Below are 12,140 nucleotides of genomic sequence, written 5' to 3' on the forward strand. Positions count from 1 at the left end.
CAATGTTTGTGTGTGGTAGAAAATTCGTGAGAGATTGACCGGTCGTATGAGGTCGAATATTCGTGTGTGATTGAAGATTTGCGTGAGATTGCGTGCTTGTAGGAGGTTGAATGTTCGCGTGTGGTTGAAAATCCGTATCGTATGATTGAACATTTGTGTGTGACTCAATATTTGTTTGTGTTTCATCGCGTGTGTACGGTGATAAATATGTATGTGTGTCATTATTTATCAAATGTAAGCTCTCATCCGAATCCTCTTCTCCGGTGTCCTCTTGCAGAGTATTTCTAATGTAGTCGACATCATCGTCTATTTCTCTATCAGTAATAGGCTTTGTAGTCATTTTTCTCCGTTTTTGACTTTCGTCCGAAGAAGTGGTCTGCTTATATCGTTTAGGTTTCTTGATATTGCGCTACGGCCGTTGATCCATATCTCTATCTGTAAATGCAAACATTATTAAGTTATATATAATGGACGTAATTTATATTGCCTGCAGCTAGAAGACTTTCTGAAAAACATTGTAATTTTAAGAAAAAGCCTAAATATGAAATACCTTTAATTAAGTATTGCAGAAGATAAGTAAAATTATTAACAATGTTATGGCATATATTATGTAGATATGTGCAAAACCCGCGATGTGGACAACATAATAACTTGGGCTGCGGTCCACTTAACACTACAAATTCGAAACATTCATCTTCTCCTTTCTTTCAATGAAGAAAGGAGAAGACAAAGAATGCTTTGAAGCATTTGTAGCATCAAATGGACCGCAGCCTTAGTAACATTACAATAGAAATACCCCACGAAACAATTTTACTTTCGGGGGGATTCATCTATCATAATATATTATACATGTCCTTTCCCAAAGAGAGAGAGAGAGAGAGAGAGAGAGAGAGAGAGAGAGAGAGAGAGAGAGAGAGAGAGAGAGAGAGAGAGAGAGCTGATCATGTTACGCTATGATATAACGTACAGTTTCTAAATATAAAAATTAGAAATTTGCACTTGGCTTCCTCATCAAATTGAGATGTGGAAATTTGCACATAGCAAAGTCACAATTTTGAAGTGAGAGAGTAGGAAATTAGCAAATTGAATCCACAACGTATTGCTACGCGCTCAAAGCTCCTCTATGAGGAATCTTGTATTTTATTAGATGCATAATTTTTAGTTTGGCTTCCTCATAGAGGAAGTTTTTTGCGCGTAGCAATACGTTGTGGATTCAATTTGCTAATTTCCTACTCTCTCACTTCAAAATTGTGACTTTGCTATGTGCAAACTTCCACATCTCAATTTGATGAGGAAGCCAAGTGCAAATTTCTAATTTGCACAATTTTAATTTGATGAGGAAACCAAGTGCAAAGAGTGACCGCAAAAATCGCCTATTTTTGGTCCCGCGATATTGGAACTGAATTGTGTGTCAAATAATACCTTATGACAAGACATCAATCACAAAAAATTTTTAAGTTGAGGTGAGAATTGATTCCAGAAATATGGGAGGTCAAAGTAGTCAAAATTCATTAACTCGTCAGCCCGTACGCTTTAAAGCACGAATTTTTCTTTCAGTCCAATAATTTAAAACTTCGTACCCGGGGTTTTGCTAGCTGCTGACAATGAATTTGAAGTCAGATTTTTAAAATTCATAATGGCCGATTTAATATGGCGGACCATGTATTTAAAAAATGTTTTAATTTCTTTTTCTTGTTAAGTAAATCGATCCATAAGTATGTGTGAAAACACATACTAAGATTTAGTTTCCTTGATTTTGTTCCTTGGAACGTTATGACAATTGTGTGGTTCCTTGGATATGGCCAATATCATGGGATACATGTACCTAATCCTGATATATGTAATATATCCATAACCATTTCCAAGGAACAAAATCAAGGAAACTAAATCTTATCTTATATATATATATATATATATTCTGTGTGTATTATACTCTGCTGAATTATAATAAATTGCTTTTTGTATTGCAATCACACAAAATAACACTGTGATCCAATTAATGGTTGCTCTGCGGTTTTATGCAACTAGATCATTTTTTATGACTGTTGGTGATTTCTGTGGCATCAGCGAAGTAAGCGCTCATAGTATTGTTCATCGAGTATCTCCTGCCATTGCTGCGTTAAGAAATCAATTTATAAAACTTCCTACTTCACCAGAAGAAAGGACCCCGCATAAAACCATAGGAAAAAGCCGTTCTACCGAATTGGCTAAAACTTTGGGAATCGGTAGTTTATGTGATGCTGATCAAAAGTTTCAATGGGCGCGAAGTCCGAAAATGGCCAGTTTTCAAGATACGAGAGGTCAAAAGTTGGGAATATGGCCAACAGATCTAGCTTACATGGGTTATCTATGCACGCATCGACGGCACTCATTGAGACGGAACTTGTTCCGCATTGAGACGGGACTTGTTCAGAGGATGTGTGAAGACTGTCAGGATAAGCAATAGCTACGCAACATTCGTGCAGCTAATATAGCCAAGTTACTTATACGGCCAGATCGAGTATATGGTTCTTGGCTTGCGCTACCCGTTCTTAGCGCTATCCAGGATCAACGGCGTGGACGTGACGGGTGTTTGATCCCTTGTGTGTGCGTGCGTGCATGCGGTCTTCCCGCGCTTTCTCGTGTTCATCGTCGCCATCTTGGTCTCGTGGCGAGTTTCTGGAATCGGGATATATATGCCGTATCGTATCGTCCATGGTCTCGTCCCGATTCGAATCCGATGCCATCTCTGCTGAATACGACACCAGTTTTTCGAGAATCCCACTTCTGAATGATAACTACTTCTGTACAAGGATAACTTTCACGTATAGTCTCGAGGTTACTGTCTCGACTCGAACGATCTCCGTCCAAACACCACGAACTCAGAATGTCGTCGCGGAAGGTTCACGGGAATCAGAAACTCGGAAAAGGGTGTTAGCAATAAGAAAGACTTTAATGATAATAACTAATACAAGGAATACTCGCGGTTACTCGCACACACTCGGTTTTAACGGGCATCGGCCCTTCGCTCGGATTCCTCGCACGTCTCTCCTTCTCGAGTTCCCTCGATCGACTCTCTTTTCTCCCGCGCTCACACACACTTCCTCGACCATCACGCTCGCTCGCTCATTGGCTCTCGCCGTTTCGCTCGTTTATTGGCCACTGCCATTGCACGCTCATCTCTCTATCTCTCTCACTCAGTACTCGCGCGTTATCACTCGGCCATTTTGCTAATTACTCGTCCTCGGGTAATGATGTAGCAAAATCTCGCAGATGCGCAGGTTGGCGTCTCTCCCTTGTTGAACGCCGCGGCTGCGGGTTCTCAGCGCTCTCCACCGTGTCCTGTTGTTCCTCATCTTGGGCTCTCACGGTCTCTTCGTCCTCTCGATCTCGGTTTTTCTCCTCCTCTCGACCAGAAATTCTACCCTCACTCGTAGATGCTTCCAACAGGGACTCTACGTCAACTGCATCATCGTCAAACGCTTCGTCATCCTGCGGTCGCCAGATCTTCAATTGGCTCGCGTGTGCGGTAGAGGCATACCGTCGCCCTGGCTCGTCTTGACGCAGGTCAGCCACTTTGTAGGTGTCCTCATGCAGCACTTGCGTGATTATCAACGGCCCTCGGTATTTCCGCTGTAACTTTGTGCTCTCGCCGGTGGCGATCGGAGCTACTCGCATGTAGACTATGTCTCCCACGTTGAAGCGGACGTTTTTCGCCCGGTTTCGATCATAAAATTCCTTCATCCTCTGCTGCTCGATAATAATTCTATCTCGCGCTGCCCGCTGTAGCTCTACAGGCGGCGTATACGAAGTACTCTCGTCAGTAATCTTCCGGAGTTCTCCCTCATTTCTTCGCGCTTGGTAGCCGTAGAGTAACTCGAAGGCACTTTTTCCCGTCGTTGCATTCGGGGCATCATTGAGGTGACATTGGACCTCAGGCAGACGACAGTCCCAGTCTCGTCCTTCATCATCCCGTAAACTCGCTTGAAGTACTGGAATTAGAGTGAAGTTCACCCTCTGTATCTGACCATTGGCCTGTGGATGTCGTGGGGAGTTTAAGGTATGATGAATTCCGTGTGTTCTACAGAATTCAGTAAAACGGTCGGCGATGAAACATCTCCCCCGATCGGATATGATTTTACGCGGCGCTCCGAAGTCCTGCACTAACTTCTCTAATGCACGTATTACTCCGTTCGCTTTAGTATCCTTCGCTGGATACAGTATCACATATTTTGTTAAATTATCGATAATCGCTAGAATATATTTATTCCCTTTCTTTGACGTTACAAAAAGTCCCGTGTGATCGACATGAATCACCGCAAAAGGTCGCTCGCCCGGTGGAATTGGGTGTAAGAGACCGCTCTGTCCACCTGTTTTAACTTTCGTTAACGCGCACTGGATACATGCTCCTATGTGCTGTCGCAGATACCTTCGCACTCCCGGAAAATAATAATACTCGGTTAACAACGCTATCGATCGATCCAATCCCGGGTGACCTCTCAGATCATGGAAACGCACGGCTAATCCTTTCCTCATTGCACGCGGTACAGCAAAGAGTAAACGTTCTCCTCGGCGCTTGTATACTATACCGTTCAATAGTTCGTAACCCTCTATTTCGCTCAACTCATGCTTGCTTCTTTCGTTCACAGCTTTCTTAAGTATTGCACTCTTACGTTTTAATATTTCATTACAGCTCTGGTTAATCGCAATCTCATCACACTCATTTACCATCGTGAACACTTCACATTTGCTCATTTGGTCGCTCTCACTCACTGGCGCTCGGCTTAACGCATCTACATGCGCAAGTTTCGTACCCGGCTTGTGCTCAATATTATAATTATACTCGCTCAACGTATTGTTCCAACGTACTATTTGTGGGTTAACCGTTTTCTGCGTACTTAAATACAATAGCGCTTGACAATCTGTAATTATCGTAAACGGTATGTTAATTAGCATCGGCCTCAACCGTGTGACCGCCCAAACAATCGCCAAAAGTTCTAACTTACTCGAGTGGTAATTTTTCTCGGGTTCGCTCGTTCGTCTACTAATCGCGTAAACTAGACGTAAATGATTCTGCTCATCGCGTTGAAATAACATCGCAGCTAGCCCCAATGCACTAGCATCCGTGTGTAGTTCGGTTCTTCGGTCTGATTTAAATGGTTGCAAAATCGGTTTCTTTGTCAAACTCTCTTTGAGCTTCTCAAACGCGTATTGCTCAGGCTCGCCCCATACAAACTTTACTTCCTTACCTAACAACTTGTGTAATGGCGCCGCTATTTGCGCGAACTTCGGAATAAACCGTCTAAAGAAACTGGCCATGCCTATGAATCTTCGTACCTCATGTGCGTTTTCCGGGGTCGGGAATTCGATAATCGCTCTCGTTTTCGATTCTCCCGGTTCAATACCTTCGCCCGAAATTTCGAATCCTAAATAACTAACTCGTTTATGCAAAAACTTACATTTACTCAACTTAAGGGTCAAACCTGCTTTACGCAATGCTTCTAATGTTAATATTAATCTTTCGCGCAAATCGGGCCAACTACGTCCCGGTATAAAGATATCATCAAGATAAAATAATACCCGATCCCTTCGAAGTGGTGCACATGTCCTATGCATTTTCTTGGTAAAATAAAACGGCCCGTTGATCAGCCCGAAAATCAGTCGAGTAAATTCCCCCGTTTCATCAGGAGTAATAAACGCGGTTTTTGGCATTGCTTCCTTAGCCAATGGGATTTGCAAATACCCGTGTGCTAAATCTAACGTAATGAATAGATCACAATCCTCAATCTCGACTAGATTATCGTCTACGGTCGGTAACGGAAAAGGAACTCGTACCGTTTGCCTGTTGAGTTTTCGAAAGTCTACAACCAGACGCGCTTCTCCGTTTTTCTTACGAACTAACAATACTGGGCTCGCGTAAGGAGAATTCGTATCGCGTACTATACCCGCTTCGCGCCACTCTTGAACTATTCGTCGTATTTCTTCTCGCTCGGAATTACTTGCTCGATACGGTTTTGACGCAACCGGTTTATTATTCGGCAATTCCTTAATGTCTATTACAATGTCTGTCGCTTTACCCAACTCGAACAGGTTGGTTGCCACACAATCGCGATAATTGTTCAGAAGGCGAACTAACTCTTTTACCACATGCTCTGGTTGGTCCTCGCCGATATCCAAGTCCTCTCGTGTGATGGGCTTCCTGTCTGTCATCTCTCGTGACAGCTTCGGTATTATGGGCACGCGTGTAATCTCACCTCGCTCGATGCACTCTCCCTTGCTCACAGTTAGCTGCTCAACTTCCAGGTTCAGCACGGCAACTTCATAATGATTATTGTCCGACACTGTGTCAATGATCTGGACGGACGTTGGCGGCACACTAAAGTCAGCTTGCGCCATGGCGATCGTCATCGCTTCTACAGTCTCACTCGGCTCGATAACGGATAAATACGAATCTTCCCGCTTCGAGAAAATTAGTTCGTCCCCGCTTTTCCGATATTCGACGTATGGTTGCTCCGTAAATGATCGACCGATAATCGCGTCGAAACTTTGCGTATCGTCAGGTACTATTCGCACTAATATGTCTGGTACAACCACGCCGTCTACGTCTATCTCGGCTTTCACAATTCCCGGCGATGTTACTACGTAATGTGCTGGTCCGAAACCTTTCAACTCGGATCGCGTTGGTATTACCGCGAACCTCTCACTTAACACTAGCGTCGCCTTGACAGTGCAGTCCGAACTACCGGGGTCGATCAATGCCCTCACTTGTACGTCTGCCTAGCTGGCCCCCCCACTTGCTCAAAATTTAATGATTAAATTATATAATAATGCGCTATTTATGCGCTCTTCAAATCCGTTAAAAAAAATTTTGCGCTCTTTCCGTTTAGTAAAAAAAATTGTTTTAAATGGGGGGGCTGAGTAGGCTGTCAGTGAGCCCCCCCACATGTTAATCGTAAGCAAATCTAAAAAAAAAGTACACAGGATTTATGCGCTAATTATGCGCTCTCACATCAGGGTAATTTCAATTTTTGCGCCGCAACCCTTAAGGGACTTTCCTCTTGGTGCGAATGCTAAAATTCTCTTGTAACTCGTTAAAAATACTAAAATTCGATTACTCAACTATACATAATACTTATCCGAATTATGCGCTATTATTTTGAGATGATTACGATTTTTGCGCCGCAACCCTTAGAGGACTTCCCTCTTGGTGCAAATGGTCATATTCCCTTATAACTCGTTAAAAATGCCAAAATTCGATTATCCAACTATACACGAGACTTACCCGAATTATGCGCTATTATTTTGAGATGATTACGATTTTTGCGCCGCAACCCTTAGAGGACTTCCCTCTTGGTGCAAATGGTCATATTCCCTTATAACTCGTTAAATACATATCCGAATTGTGCAATATTATTTTAACCCTCCGTGTGTAAACGTGGGTCAACAGCGTTCGAGGCAAAATGATATCTGCTCGTAACTGTAAGATTCGTAAGATTTGGAAGCCTGCCAGAAAGTGTTAAATAAACGATGTTCATCAAAATAATTATAAAATCGTCAACTATAGTGTAGACAGATGTTTTGCAAATTTTTTCAGATTTTTTAAAATATTATAAAGTAGAGAAAAATAGCGTCGAGCAACGACTGACTCATGTATGTACTGGGAAGGTACCGAAAAAAACGTATGCACACGGAGAGTTAAGATAGTCTCAATTTGCGTTGCAGTTGTTTCACGACGAGCTTGGAAACTCCCCAAAGCAAACCCTGTGTGCTCTAGACGTTCAGTTGGATTAACAATTGCTTTGGGTTTCCAAGCTCGTCGTGAAACAACTGAAACAATGACTGAAGAAACGCGAACGAATACACGACCAGTTAACTGTGAGATTTGACTCGAAACGTATCGTCAATCCTCGCTCTAGCCTGTTATTAAGTGGAAAATTTGGCAGTAACATCCGTATATTAACGATTAATTGGAAAGGTAAATTTATCAGTAACATTTATACAGTATAACGATTAATTGGAAAGATATGTAAATCTATTTTAAATATAAATTGTGGCAAATTTGTAGGTGGCAAATAAAGTACGTATGTACTTGCAGAAAAAATTGTTTGCATTATGATTTCAAAACGAGGTAGACCTCCTTTACATGACGAGCAGTTAATTGTATCTACAATTTTGCAATATAAGGAAAATTTGGTTAATGCTGCTAATAAAATTGTTTCCAAAAAAAGCAAAATATGGACAGATATATCCCATCAACTAAATAACGCAATAACTGAAAACGCTTTATATACGTTGACAGTAAAAAATCGCTTTGGATTAAAAGATCAAATACTGAAGACAAATAATATTTCTCAAATGTCGGAACAAAATGTTTCGGACAATTTAAATTTTAGTAATGATTCGAATGCCAGCACTACTTCCACATTAGATGAGAGTAACTCCGATACAAATCACATTGAAATAATTTTCAAAAAAATTGAATTAGAAAATTTACTTGTTACGAAGCAATATGTTCGATCCGAGAAGTGTCGACCACATATACGATACCGCAAATACGAAATACTGCAACCAGGTTTATGGCAACAACTCGTAACTGAGAAATTATGGAATGCATTGTGACGTTGCAGTTTCGCTGCATCGTTGCAGCGCCCCGCCGCCGTCACAAGGCGCGGGTTTCGCGACCTTTTTCATGCCCGAGGACGGTGCAACGAATCGATGCGAGATCTCCAGGGGCATATTATAATTGCGTTACGGTATTCTGATCCTTTATTTTATTTTGTATCATTGGCGTGGCGCCTCACCGAGCTGAGACTGGAGTTCCTGAGAGGAAGCGGAAGCGGAGTCGACGAGAAGGATAACGGCGAGAGATCGGACGACGGAAAGCGGATCGAAGCGACCCGCGGGCCGCCGAGAGCGACGGAGCGCAGGAAAACACGCGCACGGCGCGTGACACTGCGGCGGACGGACCCCTAATGGCAGGGCCCCGGGACGCCGGGGCTAAAATCAGCTCATCTGCCCTCCTCACACTGCTGATCGGATTCCGGGATAGGCGGCCGCCATTCCCGAACCGAAAAGGAGGAACACGGAGGCAGACACGTCCCGTCCGCCGCCGGGAAGAATCCCGGAAAATTTGCCACGCGGGCGAAGGGCCGTTTAGCGTCCTGCGGAAAGCCGTAATTCACGGCCCTACGCACGAATCCGCCGCGAGCCTGCGAGCCCACCCCTCATTGGTCCGCGCTCCAACGTCGCGGGGCCGCGTACGCCCGGGGTGGGGTGCGCTATCGATTCCGCCATCGAGCGAAATTTCGGGATCATTCGTAAATCGTCCTCGGTAATCGACGCACGTCGAAAATCAAGTCTCGGCATTGTCTCCGCACTAAGTCGCATTCCGGAGCTGAGTACGACGTCCGGCTGCTATCGTCGCGACCCTTGGGACGACGGCGAGGACCCTCGGGAGAGGATCTGCCTACGGTGAGGTTGCCTCGGTAACATATTATGTAAAGCCACGACACCGCTCCCCGGGTCGCGCTCTCGCTCGGGAAAATTCGCGATAATTAGCGTATTCGCCGACAAGGCGTATTTAGCGATCGATAGCGAGAGCGAGGGGCACCGGAATGGTCTCGTGGCCGTGGGATCGCGATCGAAATATACGAACCTCTGGAGATCGCGGTAGGCGCGTCGATGACGACGTTCGATATCGCGAATACGCCATTTCTCGCGCCCTTCACGTCCACGACCGCGTGTCTCGTTAGGCGTAGTATTTCGCCCGGTCGAACCTTAGATTCTGTACGCGTAATTAATGGCGTCAGAGGGATATTCGCGTTGGTGTAATCGCGTTACTCACGATTCGCGTTCGGACATTTAGACTATCCTCGCGATATCGGCTACGTTGAGAGATTATTCGCGGAAGGTTGTGGTTCGCCTTAAGATACCATTCGCGTCGACCTAATGTTGCGTCTCGTTATCCCTCGCGGTAATTCCGTATCTTTCTCGCGTTAATTCGAGTATTTCGCGTTATGCCGAGTGTCTCGGCGCATCATTTTTCGCGTTGGACGATCGCTGACGATCGCGTGTGTTGCGTTCGATCAGAATCACTGGCGTAATCTCAGTTCTTGCGTTAGGATAAATCGGTCATTTCGCGTTAGTTATAATATTGCTCGCGGTACTTCCGTATATTTTCTCGCGTTAGTTTAGTATTTCGCGTTTCGTCGAGCGCCCCGGCGCCTTTATTCTTCGCGTGAGGATATCCCTGGCGATATCACATGTTGCGTTCGTTCCTTCTTGCGTTGGGACGTTACTCGCGTCGCGTTCGTTGCGTTAGTTTAAGATTATTCTTTGCGTTAGTTTAAGATTATTACTTGCGGTAGATTAAGATTATGATTTGCGTTAGGTTAAGATTATTTGGCGACAGAATCCCGGCACGGGTTTGGAAACTTGCGTTCACGCGCTCCAAGCGTGGCGCATTATCATTTCGCGGTATTTCGCGCTATTATTTCGCGTTTATTTCCGTTATGTCGTAGTCCGTCGTAATTTGTACCGATACTTTATGTTATTTGCCCGCGAAATATTCTACTATTATTAGCTGCGAAATTATATGATCTCGAGGATTTTGTAAGTTTAGTTTTCCTCACACGTTTACTGAGTTCACGTAATTTTCCGTTTATTTCTGGCGTCCGCGTTATCATATTTTGTATTCGAAATTTGACGCCCGCGTTATCTACCACCTGCTATTTGCTTTTGTTTTGAAAGCCACCTTGGCACTTACTGTTCCATCCAGAAATTTCTACCGAATAAATGTTATCTTTTATCTGTTAACCGCTTGGGTTCGTGATCTTGATTATTTTGCGTCACCCCGCCGAATACCGCGCTGCCCTTCATCAACCCCGCCCTGCTATTAGGTCGAGCTAGCCATTCCCTCGCACACCGACTCATTTCGTTTTGCGTCTCGTTTTTGGTTTCTCGCGATTTCGCGGACGCGAATTCACGCGTCTGGCGCCCAACAAGAAAATCGTTTCGTGAAGTGTCGGAGGTGCGAGAGAATCACCGGAGAGGCCTATCATCCCGCTCTCCTTTCCCCTTTTGATCCGGCACACGTCCCGGACCGCTCCGGGAGTGAAAAATTAGTGAATGCATATAAAATCAAATGTGCATATAATTTTAAACGCAACAAAGTTTACAATAACACAGTTACAATAGAAGGAAAATGCAATTGTGGTTCCATTATTAATGGAATTATTGATAATTTAAATCTCGAAGACGACAATATTATGATTTGTGAGCGTACCAAAGGGACAGGAACGTGCGGAAAAAGATATTTAAGAAATCCTGAACGATTGCAAGTAGGTCAAATCTTGTGGGACAGACATTTAACTGCAAAAATATATAGAACTGAACGGGCGCAAGAATTAATAACAATTAATGATCCGGAACCACCACATTTGTATAAGGCAAAAACACTAAGAAATGTAAAAGAAGAGTATAGTCAATATTTATGCTATGATAAAGATCCTCTTAAGTCATTACTAATAGCACAGGAAACTGCATATCAGAATATAATACACAGTTTAGGCTTAAACCCTTTCTTCGTCCATTATTGGTCAAACCATCAAATAGCTATTTATAGAGAATATGCTGTACGAGGTTACTCTTCAGTTGCTATTGATGCAACTGGCAGCATAATAACGAAGCTCAATAGACCAAATAACAATAAATCCAAGCACATCTTTTTGTATACATGTGTTTTAAATACAGAACATCAAACAAATTTCGCGATAACACAAATGATATCTGAAAGTCAGACTACAAATGCAATATCTTTCTGGCTAATGGAATGGCTGCGAGCAAAGATACCTGTACCGAAAGAAGTAACATGTGATTCGTGTAAGGCCTTATTAACAGCGGTAATACGGGTTTTCGCTAAAAGTCAAGGAATAGATGATTATGTTGCAAAATGCTGGGATAATGATATGCCGATGTGTTATGTCCGCATAGACGTAGCTCATTTTATCAAAGGATATGCTAACTTTTTAAGCAAAACAAATCGAAGAGTGAAGACACTTTTTTTAAAATGTATGGGACAATTAATTCTTGCACAAACATTAAAGGAAGCAGAAGAAATTCTTAGTGCAATTATAATTATAGCAAAAAGTGAAACTGAAGGA

This window comes from Temnothorax nylanderi, unplaced genomic scaffold (assembly GCF_030848795.1).
Source record: "Temnothorax nylanderi isolate EJ_2023f unplaced genomic scaffold, tnyl_v1.0 TNYL_tig0858_pilon, whole genome shotgun sequence".
NCBI classification, from domain to species: Eukaryota; Metazoa; Arthropoda; class Insecta; order Hymenoptera; family Formicidae; genus Temnothorax; species Temnothorax nylanderi.